A 19,506-nucleotide genomic window follows, 5' to 3' on the forward strand; every position below is an offset into this window, starting at 1 on the left:
GGTAGAAACCAAATTTAAAAACAAATTGTATCCAACTTCCTGCTTCCACCTGATGAAAAACAGACTATTTTTGAAATTAATATAACAGTACTGCACAGGAACACACCAAGACTGCCCCGACACATGACCCCTTTCTCAACTAAAAGACGTTTTGCCTCTGTGCAGTCTTTATCCCTCTAATCCCTGCCTTTTCTTATATCTGTCAAGATGCCTCTGAATTGTTGCTAGTGCATCTGTCTCCACTACCTCCTTTAGCTGCATATAAAAGGCATTTAACACCCTCTGTGTAAAATACCTGCCTCTCATATCTCCTTTAAATTTTACCACTTTCCCCTTAAACCTATGTCTCCTAGTAATTGACATTTCTATCCCAGGAAAAAGACTCTGACTATCCACATGCTTCTTATCAGGTCGCCCCTCACGATTCGACATTCAAGTTAGAACAATCTGGGCTTATCCAATCTCTCCTCATGTCTAATGCCCTCCAATCCAGGCAACATCCTGGTAACCATTTCTGTACCCTCTCCAAAGCCTGCTTATAGTGTGGTGACCAGAAGGATACACAATATTCCTAATGTGACCTAACTAAAGTTCTTTACAGCTGCAACTACTGTGGTCAGCATACTAAAAATTTAAATGGAAATTGAAAACATGCAGAAACTATTCCATTTTGGATGGGAATATGTGATTCTTACTATGTAGATCAATCAAAGTAGAAAATGGCACTATAACACTTGTAGAACATAGAATGCAGTACAGGCCCTTCGGCCCTCGATGTTGCACCGACCTGTGGAACCAATCTGAAGTCCATCCATCCTATTCTATTTTCGAATATAATTTTTATGATTTGATCTGGACTCTGCCTAGCAAGCTTCATGTCTGAAAAAAAAACTGCCCAACTTTAATTGCTGATATGCTCTTGTAGTCAGAGGGAATTTCTTTTTTATATCTATATCTCTTCCTAATTAACCTGCTTGGAGATGTTATTATACACCTCTGGGACTTGAACCCAGGCTTCCTGACTACCACCACTGTGCCACAAGAATCCTATAGTAATTCTTCTTAAGCCATTTCATAAACTAACATCACCTATGTTGTTAACTCGCTTAAACATGACCAGTTAATGATCTCACATCTAGTCTCAAATGAAAATGGTTTTAAAAATTGTGCTTTCTCATTTGGCTAATGAAAACTGTAGGTGCAATTAATAAACTTCTGCAAAGCTTCATGACCGTTCTTTGTTCAGTTGCCACCAAGGGTTTAGTGGGACTGGAATAAAAGATTATTTTTCAAGGTCATCTGTTCTAAAAGGTGCTGACAAGCAACAACTGGTAAACTATGGGTACAGGAATCCTCAGCTCAACACCACATAATCCAGCTGCTATATCTGTACTGAATTTTCCAATTGTTTTTATTGAAGCCCCATCAAATCCATGCTGGCTCCTACTAAACAAAAATCAATATCAAATTCGACTAGAATTCAGTAAGCTAAACCAACTGAAGCTGTAATACCATTTTAGCCACATGCAATTATATTTGTATAAAACCATATAAGCAACATACATAAATGTAGTTCGGGTGTCTATAATCCATATATTTACTACCATTCACTATGAAAGGTTGCATTCTTTCACATTTAATAAACGTTTTGAATTTCTGACTCAATAAGCAGAAGGACATTTTTCTGTGCTGTAGACCTCAGTGGACCTATAAATTTACAAACCATAGAACATCTACGCTCTGTTTCTAGGTTGTTGTCCAGCAGTTGTGATGGGTACTTTGATTTCATTAGGGTGTTTTCTCAGAATATCAATTCATACAGTGAGTCACACCAAATGTATTCCTGGTTTCTATCCAGACCATGTTTGGATGCTGCAGAACAGTTGCCATGACATGTCTGTTGGTGCTGCTGTTACTGATCAACCTCGTTTTCTCTTGGTTGTCCAAATGGATTATTCCGATTGCTCAAGCTGAGCATGATAACATCTCCCCTTTCCAGGCAATGTTTCTGACTTTTCCATGGTGCTGAAGCTTAGCACAGTTATCTGGCTTAATACTGGTTTAACACATAACCAATAAACAGTAACAATGAATTCAAAGACTGTAAATAGTAAAAGAAAAATACTGTACATCCTTTTTGTTTTATTGTTCTGTATTTAGAACACAAAAATATTCACTCATGCACATGACGTGTGGATACAAGTGTTGAAATCACATCCCCAACAACAGTGTACATTACTCATATTTTATTTAATAATGTAATGAATCACATCTGGATTCCCAATTAGGTACATGTGGCTAACTTATTGCACAATACTGATTTAAACCAGTATTAAGCCTGGACTCAGTAAGTATTGTTGAGGGTATTCAATTTTTAAACTCTATCCATAATGATTTAAAAAAAGCATGTTTCAACAGTGTATTCATTATAGATCAACTACTACCTTATTTCATTTTGATTTGATTTGATTTATTGTTGTCAGATGTACCTAGGCATAGTCACTTGTCCTCTACAATAAATAACACAGTTAAATGCAACGAAAAGCTTCAGCTGTTGCCACAAGCTTCAGCTAGCACCACGAAAATGTTTTCAGAATAAAAAGGTAAAGCTTTACCAGGAGATTTAGAATCTCCTCAATGTAGGGGACTGACTCTGTGATGGTTGGTTGCCACAGTCAGTGTGTTCCTGCTTTTTGGGGGAGGGAGAAAAACCTGATTCCTGAACTGGCTGAATTATATAGCCAGTTTATTAACTGGTATTCCTTTTTATTGAGCACTGATTTTTAAACTGTCTGATCTACACAGTGCATGTGTTTCAGTTGTAACTAAGTTCTCATTAGGGAACGGTTTAAAGAAATTTTAAAAAAGTTAATGCTGAAAGGAAGTCCATCTTCACTCCGCCACATCCATCATGATCCTTGAGCCCTGAGCAGGCTGACCAACAATACCTACAGTGGGCTCACCAACGTCACAGTCGCTACTCCTCAGGCACCATCTCTTCATTGCTGGGTCCACCTCCGCAACAGGCCATCAATGCCGGGTCCTATGCTGGACCCCGCACTTCCCCAATACCAGGAGCCCCCTGTCTCTGTAGACACTGCCAGCCAACCCTTAACTAAGCATTCCTGGCTCCCTGAACCAGGAGCTGCTGCCACCCCTGCGCCAACAACCAAGAGTCCCTACTCCAGGCCTACGGCAACTGGGAGTCCCTGGCTCCATTGCTGCCACCGCAATAGCACCTGTAGTCCCCGCTCTGGGTGGATCATAATCAGGATTCCCTGGCACAGCCGCCAGGCCAGGCCACCACCTTGCCAAGAGTCTCGCTCTGTCCCCTCTCCTCTATGATGTCAGCTTCTCTGCCACCGTCAACAGGAAAAAGATGAAGAAAAAGAAAAAAGACTAATAATATAAGGAAAGAAGAGAGGAAGTGGCCATCTGGAGTGGACAGACCCAGGAGCCCCAAACGCTGCTTACCTTGGCAGTGCCACTATCTTGATGAAGGAAGGCTACAAACCTTATGTATTTAATACAGCTGAGAATCTCAGGAGGCAGTGCCAACTGAGTGAAGCTAGCTGTCTGTGAAAGAGCTACTATTCTTTCCATCAATAGGTGCTGTAATGTAGTCATGGGATTCTAATGGAACATAATTTCAGGGAAGAGATTGAACTACTAGGACATAAGGACATTAGAGCAATCCATGATAGGGTGGCACTATGTGATCTCTTAATTCAAACTGATAAATTCAGTCAGTTTTGATTCCTGATTTGCTAACTGTGCAATTATTTCAACACAATTCACTGTTTACGTTGATTGATGATGTAACTTGTATAAAATGCCTAAAGATTCCTCTGTTTTGTCACCAGATCAAACTGACATGAAGGAAGGGGAAATCCATACCACAGGGATTACTGGGTCTTGTGGACAGCTTTCTTCAAAGTCAGCAGCAGGCAATGTCAATTTGTTGCTGACTGCAAAATTAGAGCCAAATAATCCTAGCCATCTGAAACTCACAGAAACTCATCAGCAGAGTTAAGGATCTGAAGAACAAAGAACTCAGAAATCCACATTAGCAAAGTCAGTTTGGTCAATGTAAAGCTCTCCCTGACATTTCCTGGACCAGACAAAACTTACAAGATTGCTAATAATCAAGATTGAATTCACGTGCCAATGAAATTATTTAACCATTCGAAATTGTACACTGTGCCTCCAGCTAGAAAAGAAAGAGATCCATTAAGGAATTGTGTTATAGGGTTGCCCGGAGCAAAGATAAAAAATCTGAGTGATAGGGTTAGGGTTAGAACTACACAGATTCCATTAATAAGCAGGTTTATTTGTCAATAATCAGCAATGGTCTGAAACATTTCTAATTGACCCACATATATAGACACCACACATATTACAACTACACAAGAAAACCATGCTTACAATTTGCTTTATAAAGTGACCACTATCCTCTCTGGCAAGGTCCAAAAGGTGGCTGTAAATCCTCAGCCCAGAAGCAACTGTCTTCAAAAGCATCTTTTTATGATTTCAATCTGATTTTGTGAGTAAAAGAATGATTTTGAATCAATGTGAAATCTTTACAAAACAATGCGACAACACATTTTCTTCATACAATTCAGAATGTGTTTGGTAACTGAACCCATAATCAAAGCCCAACTTGATCTGCTTAAAACTCAAAGCAAATGTCTATAACATGCAACTTGCGCATCACAGAGTCAGGGGAATATCTCCACTGAGTTCAGTCATACAGGAACAATTGGCAAGACTGACAGAAAACCATATGAGACAACAATGCTTACATTCCAAGCTGGCATAAAGCAGGAATACTAAAGGTCTGCTGCTGCTGTTAACCTCTCAAATTGAAAGTAGTCTGGGTCTGAGGAAATATGCATAAATAATCAGCAGAGAAAATGCATTGAACTGACAAAGCACAGGCACTTAGAAGTCTCTCCCGTATTTCAGCCGGTAACAGCAACGTTTCAAAGTCTATGTTCCTCAATTCTGCAGGAATATCTTATGGGCCTTTGTTAGGACCACAACTGGAAAACTGTCACTCATTTATGTTCAGAAATTTTAAGGATGGGAGCAGACTTGCAGCACCAGCATACAAACAGTTAACCATTTTCTTTTTGTTTTGCTCTCTCTCATCCATGTAGGTCTAAATTGATTGCAGAAGGAACTACTGCCTAAAATGTAGGAAAAGCATAGAAAAACATTCCAGATTATTGCGTTACCCGAATCTCCTTTACAAAGTAATAAACCAGGCTGAAAATTGCTGCAGTTGTTCCTTTGTAACTATGGTGTCCTTTGAAAGTGATTCTCAGTTCAAAAGAAATTCTCATATTTTCTCCTTTTTTTTTGTTTTGAACAGCACAATTTATACTACTGTGACCTACTGCACTGAAAATTCTTTCAGAATCTAAGGAAAAAAATGCATCGTATTAAATACATGATACTTAGAGAGCCATAAATTCCAATGCAGGGTTCAAGGGTATGATGCAATGGAAACTGGTGTCAAGATCAATGGGGGAGTTTAGACAAATAGCATGGTCAAATGTAAAAATGGTGAGTTTAAATGTCAGGCATCAGACTTTTACAATTCAAAATATCCTTCGGGGCTTATTTAAGTCCCTCCAAATTGAAAGCAGTTCAAATCAGCATTAACAATAATTGTAGGCGATCTGTTCAGGGACGTCCTGGATTACTACTACATGTGGTTTCAGAGTTCTTTGGCAGTTCTTCATTCTGGGAACAAGTGTAAAAGCTTACGGGGGTTGTGTTGGAGTAAAATCTTCACCGAGAGGCCACATTGGCTACACTGGGACTATTTTAATGGCTCAGTCCTACCTGGAATGCATAATTCATTTGCCTGATCTTCCTGTTAGGTAAGGAAACAAAAGAAAAAAAAGCAAATAAGGCTCGTTGAGGGGAGTAATTCTTTCCAATTAAATGTTATCAAAGGGTACAATTTCCTCGGATGTTTCCAAGTGATAGATTTCACATGCTAGGTTTCACAATGACAATGCAAGTCCCCACAATTGCACACAGTATGACAAAGAATTGGCCCTGTGTGTTGCTCAGACATGTGTGGAAAATGATTGTATAAAATTGATTTATTAGAGGAGGTTGAATTGAGAGCTGAAAAATGTGTTGCTGGAAAAGCGCAGCAGGTCAGGCAGCAGGTCAGGCAGCATCCAAGGAGTAGGAGAATCGACATTTTGGGCATAAGCCCTTCTTCAGGAATCGGGCTTATGCCCGAAACATCGATTCTCCTACTCCTTGGATGTTGTCTGACCTAATGCGCCTTTCCAGCAACACATTTTTCAGCTCTGATCTCCAGCATCTGCAGTCCTCACTTTCTCCGAGTTTGAATTGAGACTAGAGTTTAAGGCACTTGGCTGAGAGAAAGTTAGAAGGATTTTAAATCTTCATCTGACATCTCCACTGTTGCCATACTCAGTGCTGATCACAATTGCCGAAAATGGGGAAATGTTCCACTTTGTGATACAGACAACCATCACTATAATCAGTTCAAACATTTCTAGCCATTGGTTTTGTCAATGAACCACTAAAACTATTTTAAGATAGCGTTGAATTGATTTTAAACAAAACCAGGTGGCTCATGCATTCATGCCATCATTGGATCACACAGATGCATATTCAGTTAAATCTGATATGCTGGGGTTCAAAGTTGAGGACTAACAGCAAATGAAAACATAGGCGGAATCATCTGCTCCCTTCAGCAATTTAGGAAATGGCAAGAAATGTGGAAAAATATGACAAAATCAGAATCGCAACAGCAAGAAAAAAATTCCATATTTTCCTCTAAAGACTCAAGTTCAGAATTTTGCTAATGAGCACCAATTACAATTTTTTCCACTCATTTGCATTTTATTAATTACCCCAAATTGTCTAATTTCTATGCAGCTCCTAATTCTTCTCTCCTTTCCCATGAAACTGTGTCGTTCCAATGCCTGACATGAAGGACAGAGCTGTTATCTGGCAGCAGCACCTCTGGCTTCATCACGATGTTCCCACGTGTGTAAGACCATAAGACATAGAAGTGGAAGTAAGGCCATTCGGCCCATCAGGTCCACTCTGCCATTCAATCATGGCTGATGGGCATTTCAACTCCACTTACCCGCATACTCCCCATAGCCCTTAATTCCTTGTGACATCAAGAATTTATCAATCTCTGCCTTGAAGACATTTAGCGTCCCGGTCTCCACTGCACTCCGCGGCAATGAATTCCACAGGCCCACCACTCTCTGGCTGAAGAAATGTCTCTGCATTTCTGTTCTGAATTTGCCCCCTCTAATTCTAAGGCTGTGTCCACGGGTCCTAGTCTCTTCGCCTAACGGAAACAATTTCCTAGCATCCACCCTTTCCAAGCCATGTATTATCTTGTAAATTTCTATTTGATCTCCCCTTAATCTTCTAAACTCCAATGAATACAATCCCAGGATCCTCAGCCGTTCCTCGTATGTTAGACCTACCAGGACACTCTTCTCCTCAACCCTCCATCCTCACAAGTCAGCATCTGCAAGCCATCAACCTCACCGCATCACCATGCCTGCCCTTGGACCAATTCACACACCACATCAGCTCTTCAATATTTTACTTTGGAGCTGGGGGTTACCCATGATTTGTGGGCTTTTGCCAGGTCACTCTACACACAGCAAAACACATGCTCTTATGGCTTTTAGCTTCATTTATTAGCTTTCACTCACACACATTGTGTTTACCTAGAGACTGCTGGACCCAGTGGTTTTCATTGCCTTTTAGCAGATAGGGAGCCATAGGCAGCTTTTCTTGGTTTGGTACATACCACTGTGTGGCACTATGTCTATGAAAATGGCATAGCTTCAACACATGCCAATGATTTACCCTTCGATCTCAATGCATGTGCTCCAACAAAATGTCCGTGTGTGAAAATCAAAGTGGTCAAGAGGTTCTACACTTGGTCAGAGAGTGTTGCCACAGTCTATCTAGGGCTTTGTCCAATTTCAGTTCAGGGGACTTGCTGTGGTCAGCCAGCCACTTAATCCTATCAGAGACTGGGGATTTGTGTCTTTGCAGTCCAGGGATTGGATCATGTTGAGACCTACAAGGACAAGAGCAACCAGGGCATCAATTGAGATGCTGCAAAGAAATCAGTCAGGATGTTGTCCAATTTTCTTGCAATGAACCAAGGAGAGGGACTGAGATTTTGCTTTTGTTGTTCATGGGATGTACACATCACTGGCTAAGCCAGCACTTAGAGCCCACTCCTAATTAGGCAGTTAAGAGTCATCCACATTCTTGTGGGCCATCAATCAGACAAGGTCATGAGAGCAGATTTCCTTCCCTGAAGGACATTATTGAAATAGACAAGGATTTTTCTAATGACAATTACATTGGATGATTCTATGAGAGGAGTCATTAGTGACATTACCACTCCACTATTGCCTTTCAATTGAAAATGGAGGAGCAGTTAGTGGTGATGCAGGAGAGGTGGTGAGGCCATTAGAGAAGCACAGAGGAATGGAAGTGGTCATAGGTTAAGAGGATGAATTGGGTGAGAACAGTTGAGTTGACTTGATGTGTACAAGAATGAGAATTGTAGTCCATGAGCTGTGTGGGCAGAAGCAGTTTTAAAATAAGCCTTGTGAGTGTGAGGTCGTACAGCACAGAAGTCCATTAGACTTTACCAGGTTTACCAGGATGCTGGCTGGATTGGAGGGTCTGAGCTATAAGGAGAGGCTAGAAAAACTCAGATTGCTTTCTCTGGAGTAGCGAAGGCTGAGGGGAGACTTGATAGATGTCTATAAAATTATGAGATACATAAATAGAGTTGACGGAGAGAATATTTCTTCCAGAGTTCAAATGTCTGATACTCGGGGGCATGCATTTAAGGGGAGATGGGCAAAGGTCAAAGGAGATGTGAGGAGCTTTTTTTTTACACACAGAGTGGCAGGTGTCTGTAACATGCTGCCTGGGTGGTGTGGAGGCAGATACGATAGGGGCATTTAAAGGGCATTTAGATAAGCACATGAATATGCAAGGAATGGAGGAATATGGATCCAGGGCAGGCAGAAGAGATTACTTTAAGTTGGCATCATGTTCAACCCATTCCTGATCTATGTCTTTCAAACATTGCCACATAGTCTGGTCCACTTGGAATACTGCACTAGCTTGGCCTGCTATCTTGATAAAGGCTGACTGTACCTGATGCATGACCTCTTTGCCAGTTAGCAGCATACAGCATTGCCCTCCTCTCACTAACCTGCCCAAGTTACCAGCATCTTCAGGTCCCTGCCAGTGGAATGAGGCATTAATTTGCCTCTCTTGGCCATTTTCATGGGGATATAGTGTAGGTTGACAATGTGAAGGGCAGTTCCTTAACAGAACTACTTTAAAACTGGCATTTAAATATGGCACTGGCAGTGTCAATATTGAGGCAGGCTGAATTATTAATGAGATGAAGAGCAGATGATTACATGAGTAAAGTTACCATGGGCCTTGGCAGACTTGCCACCATAAGTCTTATTGGAACTGTATTGCTAAAAGATGGGAAAGTTCAACCCAATGCGCACAGTCAAATAAAATATCCTTTATTAACCCACAAGGAAAGCTTGAGCAAATAACTTTCAATCCAACTGTTTCACTATACCATAATTCTACATCTACATTTAAAAGACTGCAAGGAATCACAGGAAGATCAACCCCATCTTGACGCTCAATTCGTCCCATTAAATCACCAGGGAAGGAGCAAAATCTCATAAAGCTGCAATAGTTATTCATCTTTCAGATGTTTTAAGATCATAAACCATGCTGTAAAGTGTAAGTTCTTTCTTTCTTTAAATTAAGTAGCCCTACAATAACTCACATGTAAATGCTGCGCTTAGGAAACATAATGACTTGGATCAGTGAAGGTTGGCTGATTTGGAGTTTTAGCCTGTCCCAGACATGACTGGAACATAATGCATCTATGAGTGAGGTCAGAAAATCAATTCATTTTGAATTTCGCGTTAACCATAATGACTAGAGTCATAGAGATGTAGAACATGGAAACAGATCCTTAGGTCCAACTCGTCCATGCCGACCAGATATCCCAACCCAATCTAGTCCACCTGCCAGCACTTGGCCCATATCCCTCCAAACCCTTCCTTTCATATACCCATCCAGATGCCTTTTAAATGTTGCAATCGTACTCGACTCCACCACTTGCCCCCTCACCCTCTTGGGGGAGTCCAGGACTAGAGGGTATAGGTTTAGGGTAAGAGGGGAAAGATATAAAAGAGACCTGAGGAGGGCAACTTCTTCACGCTGAGGGTGATGAGTGTATGGAATGAACTGCCAGAGGAAGTAGTGGAGACTAGTACAATTGCAACATTTAAAAGGCATCTGGATGGGTATATGAATAGGAAGAGTTTAGATGTATATGGACCAAATGCTGACAAATGGGACTGGATTTATTCAAATATCTGGTCAGCACGGATGACTTGGACTGGAGGGTTTGTTTCCATTCTGTGCATCTCTATGACTCTAAATTGAAAGATCCGAACACAGCAATGTGATAGTGACAAGGTAATTTGCTTTTCCGTGTTGTCAGTTAAAGGATACATATTACCCAGGGCACTGCTCTTCACACAAATGCAATTGGATTTTTTTGTGTTCACTTGAGAAAGTAGATAGGAGCGTGGTTTAACATTAAACTACAGATATCTGTTCCATCTGTACACTTGGATATGATTGTTGAATATATACATTCGAAAACTATTAAAGATCTGAAAATATAAAAAGTGATGAACATTTTAAACTAATGATGAGTCAACCTGCACTTTAATCAAACCTTCTGGATCACCCTAATTTCAGAATAAATATCAAAACATTAATCACCAATCCATTTGGATTTACTTGAAAACAAAATATGGTACAGCTGCAGCACCATTTCCAGCAAAGAAACTTTGTGTATATAAAGCATTTACTGTGCCAATTTCCACTGCTGGTAAATAAAGTTCATATCGACAAATGGGCACTGGCAGCAACAAACACTGGAAGCAAAAGCCAGCAAATGTGACAAAGTCGGAAAAGATTACCGTGTATCCAATTTCATTTCACATCATCAACCTGGAACACTTAACTTTTACAATGTGTGGGCTATAAAGGGCAAAATGGGAGATGGATTGTTCTTACATTATTCCACAAGATGTCATGAGGTTATTCTTTTCCAGCTGTATATAGATATGTGGGTGAGTGTGCGCGTGTGTGCGTGTGTATGTGGTGATTTCTTTAAATTCCTTCATAGAATGTGGGTGTTACTAGCCAGGCCAGCAATTCTGACTGATCTGTAATTGCCCTCGAGAAGGTGGTGATGAACTATCTTTCTGAACCACTGCAGTCTGTGTGGTATAACCACACTCTCAGTGCTGGATAGAGATAGGTCCTGCACTTTGAACCACCAACAATGAAGAAACACCAATATGTTTCTAAGTTAAGATAACCTGTGACTTAAAGGACAACTTGCAAGTGGTAGTGTTGCATCTAGACAATTCTCATGGGTGTGCATGTGTATTTGTCTGTGTGCAAGTATGCAGGCATGTGTATGCTTGCTTGTCTGCAATAGTGTGCATGTTTGTGTGCGTCTGAGTGTATATATGTATGCCCTTGTAAAATAGTGTGTATATATTTGTGTGCCTATGGTTACATGTTATTATATGTATTTGTCTATGATTGTGTTATTGAGTGTCTGTCTATTATTGTGTGTCATTATGTGTGTGTTGATGACTGTGTTGTTGAGTGTGTGTCTGTTTGTCTCTAATTGTGTGTGTGTGTGTGTCTGGTGTGTGTGTGTGAGAGAGACAGAGAGAGAGAAAATCGATGACAATGTACCTGCCAATCTGCTTCTCTGTGTGTATCTGTTTGTGTACTAAAGGGGAAAACCCATGTGGACAAGTGTGAAACTGGTTCAACTTCTGCTGGTGGTTTTGATCTGATTAGTCTGGATTCATACTAAGGTTGCCCACAATCATGAACATTCTGTTGTTCAGAAATCTAACACAAGTAATTTTCATTGACTTTACAGCACGGACTCTGATTACCACGCACTAAACCCCAAATTGTCTCTTTGCTCCAATGTATATGTACATGTATGAAAGCCGTTTGAGTATTGTGATCATTATCTCATTTGTCTTTTACTTTGTTTTAGGCAACTTCTGTCCCAGGTGCCCTCCAGTTTGTGCACATGTCATGTCTATGTATTTAAGAATCTGTCTGATAACTGTGTCTGCAAGCATGGGTGTTTGTACTATCAAGTCCAGTACAAACATGTCATGTTGTGAACTTTCAGTGAATACTTCTACAAATTGGACACAAACAGGTTGTTCAAAATGGCTGCAGCAAATTTGACTTTTGACCTTTAGACAACAGACAGTATGGTGATATCTAATTAAACATTAACTGCCACCTGAGTAATTCCCACATCTCTTCATTTAAGGATGGGCCAAAGTGAAATGAAGATAAGATGTCCAGCTTGCTTGTCTTTGACAATAGGAAGGACTGATACTCCATTTATAGCAGATAACATTGAATGGCCATTATAGCAAATTGCTATTGACCTTGTGAAAATGGTGATGTTTGCTGATGATTGCATAGTGTTCAGTATCATTTGTGACTCCTAAAGTGCTGACACAGTCCATTCCTATGTACAAGCCCTGATAGTAATCAAAAACAGAAATTTCCAGAGAAACTCAGTTGGTCTGGCAGCATCTGTGAAGCGAAAATTATGTGAATGTTTTGAGTCCAATGACCCTTCTTCTGAACATGGTAACATTCAGCCTTGGGTTGATAAGTGGTAAATAATATTAAAGGCATACGGGTGACAATTAACAACTATCTTCACTAAAAATGATTCTATCTTCCCTTGGCTTTCAGAATTGATGAATCCAACATCACTGGGGTGTGGAGGATTACCAATAACCAAGATTTTAATTCAACTGGCCATATAAATACTGTGGCTACGAGAAGAGATCAGCAGTTAGGAATTCTGCAGGGAATTAGTTTGCCTCCTGACTCCCCAAAGCTAGTCAACCATTTACAAGGCATAGGTCAGGATTGTGATGGAATACTCCGCATTTGGCTGAATGAGTGCAACTCTGACAATTCTGAATTTATGAATGGATTACTATGTCATCATAGGAAGTAACACAAGTTAACATGTTGTTTTCATGTAGTATCAAGAGTTTTTCTGGAATCCTGTTACTTTTTAATAGGGGCCCTTTACTTAGAATACCAATTATTGTTATTGTGTTTGGAACATCTTGTTAAGAACCAGTAACACAACAATCATCACTTCCTCAAGGTAATTTGAGGAGAACAATAAATGCCAGCCTTGTCATTGACGTGTGTATCACTGTGAATGAATATATAAAGAAAACTTTCTTGTGGTGCACACGGCAGTGCAGATACCGTGGGAGTTTGAGATCAATGGGAAACTTTTTTGAGCCCACATCACATGTCTGTTATACATTCTGCCTGCATGTTTCAGTAAACACCACACAGTCTCAACTTGGGGATCTTCTTTTAAACTAAGCTGGCTGATCTTTGGCTGCTGTCCTAGTCTGGACCTTTCCTGGTGGGCATCTGCCCACACTGTATCTCCTCTCTTGGGTTATTTTGAGGAACAGCACATGAATGCTGAGTGGTAATTATGGCCAACACTTATCCCTCAAAGATCATCACAAAATTGTTGATGTGATAATGATTGCATCGCTGTTTATAGGATCTTCCTGTGCACACATTGTTTGTTGTATTCTCTCCATTACAGAGCAACCCAGAGAGGAAAGAAATAATAAATTTGTGATTCCTTGTTCCAGCAAAATCTGGGTGATTATCCTTTACCGTGTCACCCTCTACAGAGCTGATTTTAAAAAAAAGATTAGGGAGAGCAGGGGGCTGGTATGGTGGCTCAGTGGTTAGCACTGCTGCCTTACAGCGCTAGGGACCCGGGTTTGATCCCACCCTTGGCCGTCTGTCTGTGTGGAGTTTGCACATTCTCCCCATGTCTGCATGAGTTTCCTCCAGGTGCTTTGGTTTACTCCCACAGTCCAAAGATGTGCAGGTTAGGTGAATTGGCCATGCTAAATTCCCCATAGTGCTCAGGGATGTGTAGGCTAGGTGTATTAGTTAGGGGGAATGTAGTAACTGGTGTAGAGGAATGGGTCTGGATGGGATACTCTTCGGAGGGTCGGTATGGACTTGTTAGGCCAAATGGCCTGTTTCCACACTGTAGGGAATCAAATCTAAACTAAAATTATACTATTACTTTAGTTTAAACTATTATGGATTTGATTTGAAATGACCTAATTCAATATCTAAAATATACCATCAAGGAACTTTGACTGTGTTGTCCTTTAATGGATGAGGCTGCCACATGATTACATAGTGATCAAGGTAATATTGCTGAGTATATTACTGCAGGCAGAACTTCTGTTCTCTAGCTAATGGAATCAATCTACTTTGCATGGAAAGAAGTGTGTTTTTCCTTTTTCTGACATTAAGGTTGTGCATTCCATTTAAATAAGTTAGCAGCAAATTATTGTGAGTTTAAGACTTAACTAAAGAGGGTCAAAATCCTGGAACTTCCTACATAACAGTATTATGGGTGTACCTACAACAAACTGACTGCAGCAGCTCCAGAAGGCAGCACTCCATCTTCCTCTCAAGGGTGAATAAGGATGGCCAAAAGATGAATGAATAAAAAATTGCACATTTACCCCAGGTTATACATGCACTCACTTATAAAAGGTGGGCACAGATACAGATGAATTTTAACACTCTCCCATGTGGCAGGCACATGGTTACATGAATGGATTGAATAACGTAAAGTTGAAGTGAGGGTCTTGTGGAGTGATGGATTCATAGCTGCTTGTGAAGTCTGAACATCTGGTAGGTAGTTTCTCTGATGAACTTGGAGGTTGGAACAGGTTAAGTACTTTAGCTGTTTGAACTCTTTCACTAACACATAAGGATTCACAAACTGGCTGAACTGATCGTTCTGATGGTGCTGTTAGGTCAGTCTGCAAGTCTACCTTGATTTTTGAACAGGCAAAGTAAACATGGCCATATCACCATGCAGTGTTTCACAAGGTCAAGTGCGGAGTATTCCATCACACTCCTGACCTGTGCCTTGTAAATGGTTGACTAGCTTTGGGGAGTCAGGAGGCAAACTAATCTCTGCAGAATTCCTAACCACTGACCTTCTCTGTAGCCACAGTATTTATATGGCCAGTTGAATTAAAATCTTGGTTATTGGTAATCCTCCACACCCCAGTGATGTTGGATTCATCAATGCTGAAAGCCGAGTGGAGATAGAAACACTTTTAGTGAAGATGGTCATTAATTGTCACCCATATGCCTTTAATGTTAATTACCATTTATCAGCCCAAGCCTGAATGTTACCATATTCAGAGGAAGAGTCATTGGACTCAAAACATTCACATAGTTTTCGCTTCACAGATACTGCCAGACCAACTGAGTTTCTCTGGAAATTTCTACTTCTGATTATTATCAGGGATTGTTGTACAGAGAAATGGACTGTATCAGTACTTTAGGAGTCACAAACAATGCTGAGCACTATGCAATCATCAGCAAACATCCCCTTTTCTGTAAAACCATCTGTATCTACTATGCCTCAACGAAACTGCTGTTGAAACCATTAGTGATGGCCTGCGTCTTAGATACTTGATTGATCATGAATAAGAGACTGAAATTACACTGGGTATGATGCAGAAGGTGCAGGTACCGCGTGTAAGAACACAAAGAAGCAATCTCTATCAAAGCTTCATTAAATCAGTGATTGTGTTGTTCTTTCAATCCAAGATGTGACACCTTCACCAATGCTTTTTTGCACCTCTGGATTTGACTATTTCAATGCATTCCTGGAAGGCCTCCTACCTTTAGCCTGGGCTTATTTAAAACTCTGCAACCTCTGTCCTAACTTGCACACACTCTCAGTCATCCCTCATCCTTGTGACCTGTATTAACACCTGATCCAGCAAAATCTCCTTGTTAAAATTTTCATCTTTTTACTTCCTCCTTTGCCTCACCCTTCATAATTTCTATTATCTCTTCCAATTTCCTAACCCTCAAACAGCTGTGTGTCCCTCGAATTCTAGCCTCTTGTACATCGCTTATTGTAATTATTGCACGAATGATGGCCATACCTTTAGCTACCTGCTCCCTAAGCTCAGGCATTCTCTCCCTAAACCATTCTACCATTCTCCTCACCAGGATAATACTCCCTTACATTTTCTCATTAAAATAAAATTTTAGTCTATTGTCCTCTTGAAGCGGCTCAGTGCTTGAGTTAACTCTGTGAAATGCCAGTAATATTTTACTATATGAATGGCATTATATCAATGCTGGTTATTATCGTTTAATTTTTAGAGGTAAATCTTAATCTGGTGCTCTCAAGGGTCCTCATGTGCAGGATATTAGATAACAGATTGGAACTGAATTTATTTTCATTACAGAAAATATTCCAGCTATTTCTGATGTTTTCTAAGTGACAAAGCTCAGTGCAAAGGAGCATTAAAGACAAAAATATATCCATTTCACTACGTTACAGATTCGTGAATTGATGAGCTCTCCTGTCACAACATAAATGTTTTCTTTAACTTCAATGGTTTTTGTTTATTTCCAGCAGACATCATAACTGCAGGTTTTATTACTGCTCTGAAAGCCATAAAACATAATTACAAGATTGCCAGAAATTGGCCAGGTCCTTTATTCATTCTTCATTTTAAGCTAATTCAAACTGAAAGCAAAACTACATCTACTAATGGAAAAGTTACTTAAACAATATTATTTCACTATTCCCTATGCCACCCACAGCTTGGCATTTGATTTTTTCCAAGTTCGTGATCAACAGGAAACGGTAGCAATATAAATACAGATGATTCATCCAGACTACAATTAACAGTTTAACTACTAAAACATTCCATACAACTACACTGCAGAAGTTAAACTGGTGAGCTACATCTGTAAGAGACACTCCCATAATTTCAGTTTGTACCATTTCATCTTCTGAATATTCTGAACTTGTTCATTCTTTCCTTGCTTTCAGTAGAATGTTCTGCATTTGAATGTTCTGTATTAGAAATTCACTCAGGCTCATTCTAGCAGGAACCTAATAACAGAAGAATTGTACCATCTGAGGCATAAACTCCAGTCACCAATAGGTGAAAGAAGGATACTACTGCCCTTAAGGACTTTAGAAGGTTTTATTAATGACTTTTCCACATTTTTTAATATACTTTGTGGATGGGAAGGGGTTTCAGCCCAACCTACTGTTTCTTCATTATTTTCTCTATTTGTTTCTTTACCAGAGTGAATATTTGCTAACCATAACCACATTTTGGTCTGTATTCTTGGTTTCAATTGTCTTTCTTTACACAAATAATAAACTGCACCATTTGTACCTAAGGTCTTTATGGGACATGTACAACAGAGGAGATAATCCCCAAAGAAATGAGCAATCTAATTCAAGGTCTGGATGCAGGCTTTCTGGTTAACGGGGAGGTGGCAATGATTCCTCTAACAATATCTCAGGCTCTGATAAATTAACGTGTTCTGTAATCTGTATGATGATATGTGTAGCTAGTTCAAATGTTGATGAGTATATCAGTTATCAGCAATGTGAAAGTTAAGTGCTTATGTTAAAGAAAAGTGGAATTGTATTAATACAGCATTTTTCATGACTTCAGAATATCCCATGGTAGTTTACAATCTACCCTTGAAACAGGTGCACAGCGGATACCATCTCCCTAGCCCTACACTCATTCCTGGAACATCTAGCTAATAAGGATATCTATGACAGGATCCTACTTATTGACTACAGCTCTGTCTTCCACACCGTAATCCCAACCAAACTAATCTCAAAGCTCCAAGACCTAGATCTTGGCCCTGCCCTCTGCACAGGATCCTCAGCTTCCTGACCCACAGACCGCAATCAGTGAAGATAGACAATTGCATCTCTTCCATGATAACATTCAACACTGGCTCCCCCCAAGGATGCACTCTCAGCTCCCTATTGTACTTCCTGTACACCCACAACTGTGTTACCAAATTCCAAGCAAACGTCATCTACAAGTTAGCTAATGACACCACCATGCTCGGACAGATATTAAACAAAGATGAGTCAAAATACAGGGACGAGACAGAATGCTTGGTTTTATGGCGCAAAGATAACAATTTGTCCCTCAATGTCGCAAAACCAAAGAACAGATCACTGACTCCAGGAATAAAAGGGGAAGACACACTCCTATCTACATCAACAGAGCTGAGATGGAAAAGGTCAAAATTGTCGAGTTACCAGAAGTGACAATAACCGACAATCTGTCCTGGACTTCTCACATAGATGCGACAGTCAAGAAGATACAATAATACTTCTTCCTCAGGTGGCCTGGGATACTTGGCATGTCCATAAGGACCCTCACCAATTTTTACAGGTGCACCATTGAAAGCATTCTACCTGAGTGCATAACAGCCTGGTGCGGCAACCGCTCTGTCCAGGACCGTAAGAAACTACGAAAAGTTGTGTGCACAGCCCAGACCGTCACGCAAGGCAACCTCCTGTCCAAGGACTCCATCCATATTTCTCATTGCTGCAGAAAAGCTGCCAACATCATCAAGCTCCCAGCCCAGTAATGCTTTCTTCCAACCTCTTCCATCTGCTCCATGAACTAATACAGCTATTACAGGAATTGAACACACTCTGTTAGCTTCAATCTGCACTACCTACCCTGCTCAGCTCACCTGGCAGCCAACATAATCAAAGATGCATCCCAGTCCAGTTTTACTGACTTCCACCCTCTTCCATTAGGCAGACAATATGGAGATACAGAGTATTACACACACACACCAATGGATTCAAAAACAACTTCTTCCTAGTCATTGTTCATCTGCTGAATGGACTTCTCTAATTTCAAATCTAATGTTGATTTTGCTTTTGTGCACCTCCTGTGTCGCCATAACCTTGTATGCCTTGCTCTGTCTAAATACTCAAAGATCTGTATGTCCTTGTATGTTATGATCTGCCTGTACTGCACACAAGGCAAAACTTTTCACTGTACTTAGGTACATGTGACAACAATAAATCAAATCAAATCAAATCAAGTACTTCTGGAGTATAGTCTCTGGTGTAGTGTCAAATGCTAAACTATGCTTGGCTTGAACTGTAGTTAGAAAGCTATAGTCCACAAAGGACCATAGGCACTATTCTCCATCAGACACAAACAGTTGGTTTGAGGGTAACCATTGTACAAGCATGGGGGAGGATGAGATGAGTTGGCTCCATGAACTAATACAGCTATTACAGGAATTGAACACACTCTGTTAGCTTCAATCTGCACTACCTACCCTGCTCAGCTCACCTGGGGAACGCAGCCAACATAATCAAAGATGCATCCCAGTCCAGTTTTACTGACTTCCACCCTCTTCCAATAGGCAGACAATATGGAA

The sequence above is a fragment of the Chiloscyllium plagiosum genome, unplaced genomic scaffold (assembly GCF_037043375.1).
Source record: "Chiloscyllium plagiosum isolate Xiang-an unplaced genomic scaffold, Cpla_swu_hap1 HiC_scaffold_25, whole genome shotgun sequence".
In the NCBI taxonomy this organism is placed as follows: Eukaryota; Metazoa; Chordata; class Chondrichthyes; order Orectolobiformes; family Hemiscylliidae; genus Chiloscyllium; species Chiloscyllium plagiosum.